Source organism: Priapulus caudatus, unplaced genomic scaffold (assembly GCF_000485595.1).
Source record: "Priapulus caudatus unplaced genomic scaffold, Priapulus_caudatus-5.0.1 Scaffold168, whole genome shotgun sequence".
Lineage (NCBI taxonomy): Eukaryota > Metazoa > Priapulida > Priapulimorpha > Priapulimorphida > Priapulidae > Priapulus > Priapulus caudatus.
In genome coordinates this window covers 77711-89576 of record NW_014577229.1, presented here as the reverse complement: position 1 = coordinate 89576, position 11866 = coordinate 77711, and positions in this window count along the sequence as shown.

Sequence of the window (11866 nt, the reverse complement as noted above, 5' to 3'; positions counted from 1 at the left end):
GAGAGAGGGAGGAGAGAGAGAGAGAGAGGAGAGAGGGAGAGATGAAGGAAGGATGGAGGGAGAGAGAGAGAGGGAGGAGAGAGAGTGTGGTGAGGAAAAAGAGAGTGGGGAGAGGAAGAGATTTATAGATTTATATGTAAATGATATGTGCCTACATTTCAACTACTAGTACTGTAGAAACACCTGGTCTATTTGAGTGGGAGACAATTAACTCCAGCATAGATATCTACCTTGTAGCTTAGCATGTAACTGTAACCGCCTGTGGCTCCCATATAACATCCCACAACGAGTGAATAATAATAGATCTATTAATATCATCATTATTATTATATACCTTATCTGTCCACGGAGTTTCTATTTCTACGCCATATATGAGGTGGGACTGTTGCAGGTCGACTCGCCACCATAATTATTATTATTATTATTATTATTATCATCATTATTATTATATACCTTATCTGTCCAGGGAGTTTCTATTTCTACGCCATATATGAGGTGGGACTGTTGCAGGTCGACTCGCCACCATGGTTCCGACTCCATGCGCGTGTTCGTGCACGTCATGTCGCCATACAGGGCAAATGATTTGCCGTTCACAGCTAGATCTGCCGTTTGCGAGTCGATAGTACTACTCTGCTTTGCTGGTTTTCCCCTAGCCACATTCTCCGTGAATCCATCTAGAAATGGAAGAAAAGCTGTATGGCGTATATACATGCACGCGTGCGTTAACAAATAAGTAAACACACACGCGCGCATACCGGCAAGCACACTTACACGCGCGCACGTACGTACGAGTGCACGCACGCGCGCACGCGCACGTATATTGTGACGAGTGAGGGCGGGTTGAGCTATCCGGGTGTTGTTTAGGTTGCCAGGGATGACAAAATATGCAAATGATCATAACGAATACGCGTCATTCAGACGTGCTTCACACATTTACTGACAGCTAGTCAGGCCGGATTTGCTGACGTCACTGCCGCTGAGCCTCTAATACATTACGCATCAATGACACGTGACCATGTGCTAGTGTGATTCGCAGAAGTGTCAAGTTAGATCAAAAAGGTAACCCGTCACCAGTTGCTTCAACCATGTCATGTCGCGCGATCAGCTAATGGAATATCCAGACAGTATTTTAACACTTATTGATGAAAATTAATCTACTATATATAGCATTCCCGCGTTTACAGTAATGTGGGCATAAAACCAGCGAAGCTATATATGGGTCGTCACTCATCCGAACACACCCCTCACCTTATACAAGCGTAACACAAATATCGTATAACAAATGAAATAGCCACACCCACCATCTATATTGACATCCGACTTTTCCACTTCGTGGTACGTCAGGTGAAAGCCTTGACCCGTTCCTACCAGCTTCAGCTTCACAGAGTAGTAGAGGTAGAGGTGATTTCCTGTCGATCGAATCACTCCCGGTTTGTTGTAGTTGCAGAAGACTCCAATCAGTTTGTCCGCGTCGGCATATTTTGCCTCGTAGATATAGAGAACGCCTTCAGAGATTGCGCAAATGTTTTCGCTGGAGCTTTTCACGTCGAAGTCGTTGAACGTCAGCGTGATCGCTTTACCCTCGGAAACCTTTATCGAAAACGACTGGTTGTAGATGGTCGTGATCTCTACGTGCTCCGGGTAAGGATACTTATAGGAGACGATGGTACCACATCTGGTCTTGCACTTCACCACTTGCGTCGGATGCGGATTTAATGTACATGCCGGGCATTCTGTAAGGAAAGGATTTAGAACAAATGGTTCTTTGCAAAAATGCTGTAATATGATAAATGCTGCACATCCATAGAGCAATAGATAATTGCCAAAGTGAAAACTAAAGTTGCTCATCAGGACTACTATTTTAGTGCAGGGGAATTAAACACAATTAATTTCCTTGCGATATTCCTTGAGAAAACGACGATGAATGAGAAACGAGTGATATATAAGCATAGTTTTGGTGACCCCTCGCGTAATTTCCATTTACATTAGCTGCATTAACGAGACCCGCATTCTAATCGCGACTTCTTAAGACGCTTACCGATTTCCCGCAGCACCGCCTCGAATCCATTCTGCTTCGGTTCGCTAGGCAACGCGCACGTTGTCATAGTGACGTTCATCCTAACTTCTGATCCGTCCGATACAAAGTACGGTGGGTTGACCGCTCTCTTGGCCATGAAGTGTGTGACGTTTGGACGCTCGACGGATACATAGACGAGCGTAACAACGTTATCACAACCACGCAGTCCTGCGTAGGAACCCCAGTATACCATATTGTAGACGGGGAAAATCAATTCTACTATCATGCCCCGCGGTATGTAAATCGACCAGGTGTACTTGCTCCACGGCGACGGATATCTTAGTGGAAACCAGGGAGAAGTGAAGGTTGCCGGCGCGACGTGAGTGCCACCCATTGCCACCTCTGAAATCATGTGAGAATAGCAATCGTAGCAAGCGTGAATACGCAGCAAATGCATGAATCCGATTCACGAAAGGGAATTGAATTTGCTCACCAATTTATTCGTTTATTATTATCAGTTCCGTAATCACCAATGTTATCTAATAATATGCACCGTTATGTTGAATATGGGGCTAACGAATTGTAAGCATGACACGAAAATATAAATAAAACTAACTCTTAACGCGTGATCAGAAAATCATTGTCATTATCCCACTAGAATCTTGTTAAAACTCTTAAAATTGTATTATAAAACGAAGGTTATCATCATACAATACGAATGAATCCCTTAGTTATTAATAGTACTAAACTGACATGGTCCCCGCATGATCAAAACGCCTTCTTACATACACGTTCTACTAACGACATTATGGCACCAGAGAATCGAATCAGACAACCGGTAAAAGACTTGCGCACCCTGGTGTGTCAGGGTCTGACATCTAAGCTCCCCAAGCGTGTGATATCCCTCCTCGTTCGTCTGCCCCGTGTCGCCGAATCGCAGCTGCGTCACGGGCAGGCTGTCTTTGTTCAGAAGCACTCCGTCGTCGTACAACCACCGCATGGCGTCGTTGGCGTCGCAGTTGCACGTGGTGTTGCGCGAGGTAGGCTCGCAGTGCGGGTGGCAGCCGCATGCCCGACTTCCTGGTGCGGCTCCTCCCCAGTACAGCTGTGAGATGTTGTTTCTACCGACCCACCACGAGTCGGTTTCGTCAAACCAGAAGCCGAACATCGTTCCCTGTCGTGTGTGATGAGCGATAGAAATGTTCTTTACGTGGCCGCAATAAGCACGAATGACATGCGTACCGCACACACCTACGTACCATTCGACACTTAATCACTATTTTTACTTATTAATAATTAATTTCCCATTCCTAATTATAGTATCAGCATTTTTATCATGTACTAGGCCTACTTTAAGTTAAGTAATTCTTATATTGCAATATTGCACAATTTTACACATCCCCTTAAAGTTTTTCGTAGGGGAAAGTAATCTGTAAAGTAACGCAAACAAACGATCGATATATTGATGCGATTTCCGTGCGATATCAACAGGTGTGGACCATTCCGCACCATTAAATAAACGATATAAGAACCAATTCACATGACCAATTTCGCGAATGACTATATTAGACGTAAACTACATAAATAAATAAACTCCATGATATTAGATTTATAAATGCTTTAGTAACTGCTGTCAGTCTCACGCTATAACATTATTGTGTACACATCGAGTATTTACTAATATAAGTTTTCGCTACGTTTGTCATACAGGGTAAGCATTACATCTGATGATATTTTAATACAACGCGATAGTATAGGTCTGTCGATGTACGTTATCTTGATTCATTCTAGCCGCGTGATGCTGGAATGATGGAAATCGTGACAACGGGCCGGGTATTTATTAAGGATAACATACTAACAAGAGTCCATAATAGATCTCTATTATGCACTCTTGATACTAACTATATAAAGGTTGCCGTTTGGGAAGCAATCCTTTGTAGTCGCTAATCCCACATTCATGTTTTATTCATTCACGCGCCTCACCTCTAGCAATAGGCATAATTAGATGCCCGCAAGTGCGTCAGAACCACTGATCTCTATTATACTAACTTAATAAATTAATTAATAAATTTAATAAATTAATAAATTAAAAATAATACATACTAAAGAGGTAGGTACGGATGTTCTAGCGATTAGGCCACTGCGCCGTTAAGGGTATACACCACTGATCTCTATTATACTAACTAGTTAGTAGTCTAGTTTATACTAACTAGTTAGTATAATAGAGATCAGTGGTATAAACCATGAATTCACACGTGCGTGATGTTAATCTGAACGCACCGCCATCTATTGATGAATAGAATTTTTATCCATTTTAACTTTTTTACTATTTAAAATTAAAATTTTTATTTAAACACCTTCCAGACGTGCTTATTCTGAAAATACATTTAGTTTTCCTCTAGGCTGCGGAGTTCTCTAGTTATGCGAGTACGAACTAATTCGGCTGAACAACTTTATATATATACATGTCAACCAGAAACTGCGCATGCGCCAAAATGACGTAGTTTGTTTACCAACTTGAACGCCACTTGAACGTCCCTTATTTGCTTCGAGAACCCAAGCATTGAATGTCAAACGGTATTTCATTGGTCACCTTGTAAACATGATGAAAGCTAAGTGCTGATTCGCTGTACATAAAGTCCCAGTTTACATTTCACATCTCGCATTTCGGATTTCGCATTTCGCATCTCGCATTTCGCATTTCGCATTTCGCATCTCGCATTTTGCATCTCGCATTTCGCATTTCGCATCTCGCATTTCGCATTTCGCATTTCGCATCTCGCATTTTGCATCTCGCATTTCGAATGAGCCTTCTGGGCTTTCGTACTACGTGTGATATTTTCCACACGCAAGAAATCGATGCGTTTGCATGCGCACACGCTGTGTTTTGTGCTGCGCCATCAGCCACGCGTGGCCGATGGCGCAGCACAAAACACAGCGTGTGCGGCGGGCTTAAGGTTTTACCTATAAAGTTTACAGTTCGCTTTCGTAACATAGCGTGCCTGTTAATGTGATGCTACATTTAGTACGATTCATTCGACACGAATCATTTGTCAAAAAAAAATAAAATATTTTATTGGCAAATTCCGTCACATCTATAAACTGTCAACGGAAAGGGGTTATATTTGCACTCATATGCACATTTCAGTAATGACACATTGCGTGCAATTACCATTCCATCGCTGTGTTTATAGCTGCATTAAGGTATAATGCATTAGCTTAGTGTAAATTAATAATTAATAAACCTATATTTGAGCACTTGTGCAATTTGAATTAATCTGGCCGTTCTAATGGAAACGGCCAATTACATACATCCTGTGTGATTTACTAAGCAGCAGAAATACTGCTCACGTACGCGCGCGCAGACACAAACATGCTCGACACACGCACGCATACTCCTTACAAGCCAGAATTGCATGCGCACGCACGCGCACATACACGCACGCATGCACACACACGCACACGGTTATGCACACGCACACGCACATGCAATGCCATATCGAGCGCGGTCTATTTGGTGACGTGCGTGTTATTGAGGAAGATAGCTGGCCATACCTTGCATTCCCACTTGATGTATTGACCGCATGTCGTGCTCGCGTCAATCAGGGCGACTACCTGGTCAATACTGGCTTGTTCGTAGATGATATCCAGCGCGTATATTCCTATGCGTACACGCGCGTAGATAAAATTTGAGAGGGTACGAAGATACGACGAGAATAAAGATTACTGGCTGAATTCGAAATAAACGCAGACGAGTAATAATACGCGTGTAACGTTAGTAACATTGCCCTTGTTACAGTGACGTAAAAAAATATCTGCACGTTGCTCTTGCATGCACTGCCGTGCTGAAATCCGAACCGATTTACATATTACTACAATGAAATTTCTTAAAAGGCTGATCGGATGTGTGTAACAGTTCGCTAACAGGCAAAAACAGCGACTTTTCTTATTTATAATAATTTTCGTGGATGGTGAAGTGAGTACCTGGCAACTCAAAATCCTTCACGCGGGTCCTTTCTTCTGAATTATGATGAATCACCGTTGTTACGTTTCTCGCATTGTCTCCGATTTCACAGTATACCGGAAATGGTTGCAGGGGGCCATCGCCATCGGGGTCGATGTTGTACGTTCCCGACGTTATCCCATAATTTACGTACAGGTCCGTACACGTTTTGCGGGTTTCTGATTTGTGCAACACATAACAATCGAAGAATTAGACAGCTCAACTATTCCAGGATGTCCTACGCAGACGATATACAATACGTTACAAATCACCCAGAATGCAAAGTTTATTAGGTGCGTAACTTGAAGTTTCCTTTAGCTAGTTGTGTGTTCGGAGCTGAATTTCTCCTAAGCAATGCATTGTAACAAGCAATGAATATAACTAATGATAACATCAGGAGTCCAGAATCTAATGCATTTACCCCTGGTAATATGAGTATCATTAGACAGCGGTTAAACCGGCTTTCATAGCGAGCGAAATTCAGCGAAATGACGATTAAATGAGCATTTCAATCATGATGATTCTCCGGGGCGCGTACATTATAAAAGACAAAATGCCGTAATTTGATAAATGATGACGCTCGTTTTGTCACGGACAATATATATTTAATGATACATGATTCCTAGCGGTCCGTGTTACATCTGCAATGCATTTTGTAATCGCCTTCATGCAGAAACGAGGCGAGAGCTCAAAATACGTGGATCTACAGCCATTTGCTTGAAATAAGTAGGTTGATTTTTAATTGATTAGACTGTTGCGCTGAACAACAACTAACGAGCGTCCATTAATTAAGTTAATTAGAGGAAATAACGAGAGAGAACACGTTAACTTTAAAATGAACGTTAAACGATATGATTAGGTCGGTGTGTTTTAGCTGGATATAGTAGCTTTAGTTTGCTGCCGATACAGTAGCTGACGTCATATGCACAGCTTTACAGGCCCTGTCATGTTGCCTGACGGTTCATTCGGTTTATATCAATATCCATTTGTAGCATATTGTTGGTGCTAGCCTGGTATTTGTCAAATAACTGATCATATATTGCCCTGTGGTAACCCCGAATTGACAGAGGTAAGACGCTAATCCTGGTTTGGCCTTTACATGTTGGCATGTAAACTATACAATCCAGGACGCCTGCGCTTAATGTTAACGTACGAGCAGATGATATATGCAGTACGAATCGAAGGACGCCGGTGAGGTTGCATGACAATAAAAAATTCGGTGTTTACACAAGGCTTAGATTGGCCGTGACTTCTATTTGCTGTAAATGTATATTTAAACAACCAACCTTTGCCTGAATTAATACGTTGATAAATACGGGATATTTTTATCAAGTGTCGTTTCCTTGACATGTGACAAATAAATGACTGGATTAATGAATCATAACCTACAATTCGTTTATTCCGAATGTCAATATTTTTACGTAACCTTTTATATGAAAAAATAAAGTGTTGAAAACGATTCGGTAATTAATTTATCGATATTATTACTTAGTTACCGGGACTTAACTGAAAACTATTAATTAATAGCTAGAAAACTGTTACGACACTAATGCCCCAGTCACACATACACGACGTACGGCCCGCGCACTGAAAATTAATCAAAAAATGGAAAATAGATCAGTGCGTCGTTGTGCGCCCAACTTTTATCAGGATTTGGGAGAAGCTAGCGAGTTGACAACGAATGCACAGCGTGTTGCTAGCGCGCTGCGCGTATACAGAGCGCATACAGAGCGTATACAGGGCGCACATGTTAAAAAATCCAACGAATGCACAGCGTGTTGCTAGCGCGCTGCGCGTATACAGGGCGCACATGTTAAAAAATCCAACGAATGCACAGCGTGTTGCTAGCGTACGGAACGAATGGTCCGCGCGTGCACCGCGCATGCACCGCACATTCAACGCACAGCCAGCGTACAGCCAACGCACAGCCAACGCACAGTCAGCACACAGGTCACTTCTGGGATGAGCAGGGATATGGTGTTTTGAGGCACCCTCCACCCATAGGACATTGAGTGATATTTGGTCCCAGATGCAAGATGCCGCAGAGTGAGGGCAAGCTTCAGGCCAGGGTTGAGGGCCTCTCTGTAGGTTGTATTCTGCTTGGTGATCCTTGGACCCACTCTGGTTAGCAGCTCGTGGAACATCGGGCATCCGCATGAAGTTCTTGAAGGCTGCCGGTCTTTGTTAGCGGAGTTCAACAAGTAGCTGGTCATCACAGGCAAACTGTACGTCGCTACGATTTCACGGTTCGCCCAGAACCTCCTTGACCTCTTCTCTTCTCCTTCTCCTGATTGACATCGGAGCTTGTGAAGTGCCAAGTTCCATGAGGTTCTGCTGAGATGTTGGAGAACCGCGATTTCGTATTGTAGTCGCACCTTTGTCGGGATCAATCCATCTTTTGGGTGGTTCTTCTAGACACGATCAGCAGGAATCTCTGTCATCACCCATGAGGGTCGGAGGAGAAGTGATGATGAGGAGGTGGAGCGGGACCCGTTTATATACCCCATGGCTATACGCTGCGTACACGCTAGGAACACGCTAGAAGAACGCTGGGTGCGCTACAGACTCGTTCAGCACTCGTTCAGCACGCCCATATTCGCTGCATGTTCGCTGTACATGCGTTAGAAGCACGCTAGGTGTGCGCTAGGTGTTCGCTAGGTGTTCGCTACACCTCAGCCGACGAACATACAACGAATACCCATCGTGTGCTCCGCGTGGGTCTGGCGTTGGTCCAGCGCGCTCAGCGCGTGTCTGGCGTCCTTCTGGCGTGTACCTTTATGCGGCGAGCTCTGCGCACAATTTTGAACATGCTCAAAAATCCCGACGCACACGCCGCGCACGAGCGAATGACAACGAATGCATAGCGTTGGTCCAGCGCGCTCGACGAACGAGTAACGAATGCTGACGCACACCCAGCGAACGACAACGCACTGGCCAAAATAGCTGATTTTTCAGTGCGCGGGCCGTGCGTCGTGTATGTGTGACTGGGCCATAACTGGTAATCAGGTTGTCGTTAAATATATTACAAAGCTGTCGATCACCACCATGCCGTTCCCACCGACAATGCTTGTGAACAGGCACGGCAGTTGGCGAGAAAATGTGAAAGAAAATGTTGGCGCTGTAGCTGCCGACACGTGCTTATGCTTAAAGACCAAGGTGATATGATTGTGAGATGTCTATATGCCAAGAGCAAGGAGCAATCATTGTGGTATTTGGTCAACTAAGTGAATGTAACAGTTCCGTTTTGTGATTGATGATACTGGTACCATAGGCCCCATCGGACTATGCCGCTACCCATTCATAGCTAGCGAACAGCTGCATTTGCACTGGTAATAGTGGTGATGAATGAACCTAAATAATAGAGACGTTGGAATCAAATGTACGTAGCGGACCCGAACCTAATAATTAGCGCAGCGCCATCTATATCAAGGCGAAATCGATTTTTGTTTGTTTGAATAGGGCAGCGTGGCTGCTCTTGTACGTATTGTTGCTTCACACGTATTATGCAAACACTGCGTGAAAGATTCTCCCGTTGAAATGCATGTTTAGGAACGTGCCTCACACTAAAGCATAATGTTTACAGACGGCGAATGGGCTTAATTTGCGGTGCACTTACGCGAGCCGTAAAATGTCTAACTCGGTGTATGCAGTTTCGGCTGGTTCAAATGGGTTAAAAACATACTAACGTGCGTGATACTCACAGGCACTTGGAGCGTTTTAATAAAATATAATGCTAAATAATTCGAAATCTATTTACTACCAAAGTCTTAATGTTTCTATACTCTCTTTCACCTATTATTGCCGACAATATCCTGCAAATGCCGTCCAAATGCTCATCAGCAACAAACGCTGGCTGCCGCCATAGCTGCCGCTGCACACTGACACATAAATATATAGTTATATCTCTATATATGTTTATATATGACTATATATTTATGTGTCAGTGTGCAGCGGCAGCCAGCGTTTGTTGCAGATGAGCATTTGGACGGCATTTGCAAGATATTGTCGGCAATAATAGGCGAAAGAGAGTATAGAAATATTAAGACTTTGGTAGTAAATAGATTTCGTATTTATTTAGCATTATATTTTATTGAAATGCTCCAAGTGCCTGTGGTGATACTCACATGCTAATTACGAGTATTATCACAGTATACACCCACTCCACCCACCTACGCGGGAACTCGCGAGTAATGTATGCATAGATTAGCATTACGTTCGTTCTATCTAATCATCACAATAGAACAGCCTACCTGTTTCCGACGTTGATCCTTTAACCGGCAGGACGGCCGAAACCAGTATCACGGTTAGGACCCGCCATACCACGCCTCGAGTTCTCTTGCAGTGTTTTCCAGAAAATGTGACCATTATGACCCTATTTGTGCACCGATGCGATGTGTTTACCAATTCGACTTTTCATAGTTGCTGGCAGAAGATTCGGTCTCCATTCGAAATCTGGAAAAGAACCGAAGTTAGTGTGGCACCGTGCAAGGTAATTTCACTGTCGATCTGACTTTTTCTTCTGCGATAAAAACGATATCATTATGACTAATACAAGTTTAATTCTGTTTACTCTGATCTTTAATAAACGCGTCACTAATTAAAATAGCGAAAATACATCAGCAAGGGAATGTGAAAGCCCTGAAAAAGCCCGAATCGATATATTGTGACAGTGTATCGGGCATTAGTCAATATTATTCGTGCGTTATTAGAGTCATTTGTTATTATTAAAATGTTATAATCGCGGACATTAGACAAATGTCTCTGTGTATATTAATGCGGGGTACTGACAGCTAAAGAGATTAATAACCAAAGGTGTGATTAACTAAACAGTTTACTGGAATTATGGGATTATTGCTCTTTATCGTGGGAAAATAAAATTAAAAACACGAGTAATAACAAGCCTTCGATATTTACTGCCACGGACGGGCCAAAATCGGGCAATAGATCAGAGCCATACAGGATTGCACGGTGAAAGCAGAACCTATGACATATGAGGCTGGTGAAGTGTTTGAATATGTAAATGTAATTTCAGTTTATGCAATCGAAACCGGCAATACGTTCAGGCGCATATTTTTAGATTCTGAGAATACAGTTTGTTTCCGCGTTTCTGCCATTTTTGCTTCCGCTTAAACGCCTACTAAAATTATTAACGTTGCTGAATTATTAAATTTTAATTATTCGTATGCTGCCGTATTAAATTATGAATGTATGCATACGCAACATTTGATTTCACTAGAGGATTCGTGTTGACGTGAAACTGAACGCCCTTTAACAGTATAATATCATGGGTGCGTGAGAAAATGTGTCGCGCCTGGCGCGTATGAATGAATGAATAAATAAATAAACGAACAAACGAACGAACGAACGAACGCACGCACGCACGCACGCACGCACGAACCAACGAACGAGTAAATGAACGAACGAACAAACGAATAAGTGAGCGAGAGAACGAGAGAGTACGTCACTGTATGAGTGAATGGGTGAATGAACGAATGAATGAATGAAGGAAGAAATGCATGAATGAATGAATGTATGTATGCATGCATGAATGAATGAATGAATAAATAAATGAATGAATGAATGAATGAATGAATGAATGAATGAAAGAATTAATGAATGAATGAATAAATAAATGAATGAATGAATGAATGAATGAATGAATGGATGAAAGAATTAATGAATGAATGAATAAATAAATGAATGAATGAATGAATGAATGAATGAATGGATGAAAGAATTAATGAATGAATGAATAAATAAATGAATGAATGAATGAATGAATGAATGGATGAAAGAATTAATGAATGAATGAATAAATAAATGAATGAATGAATGACTAAACGAAA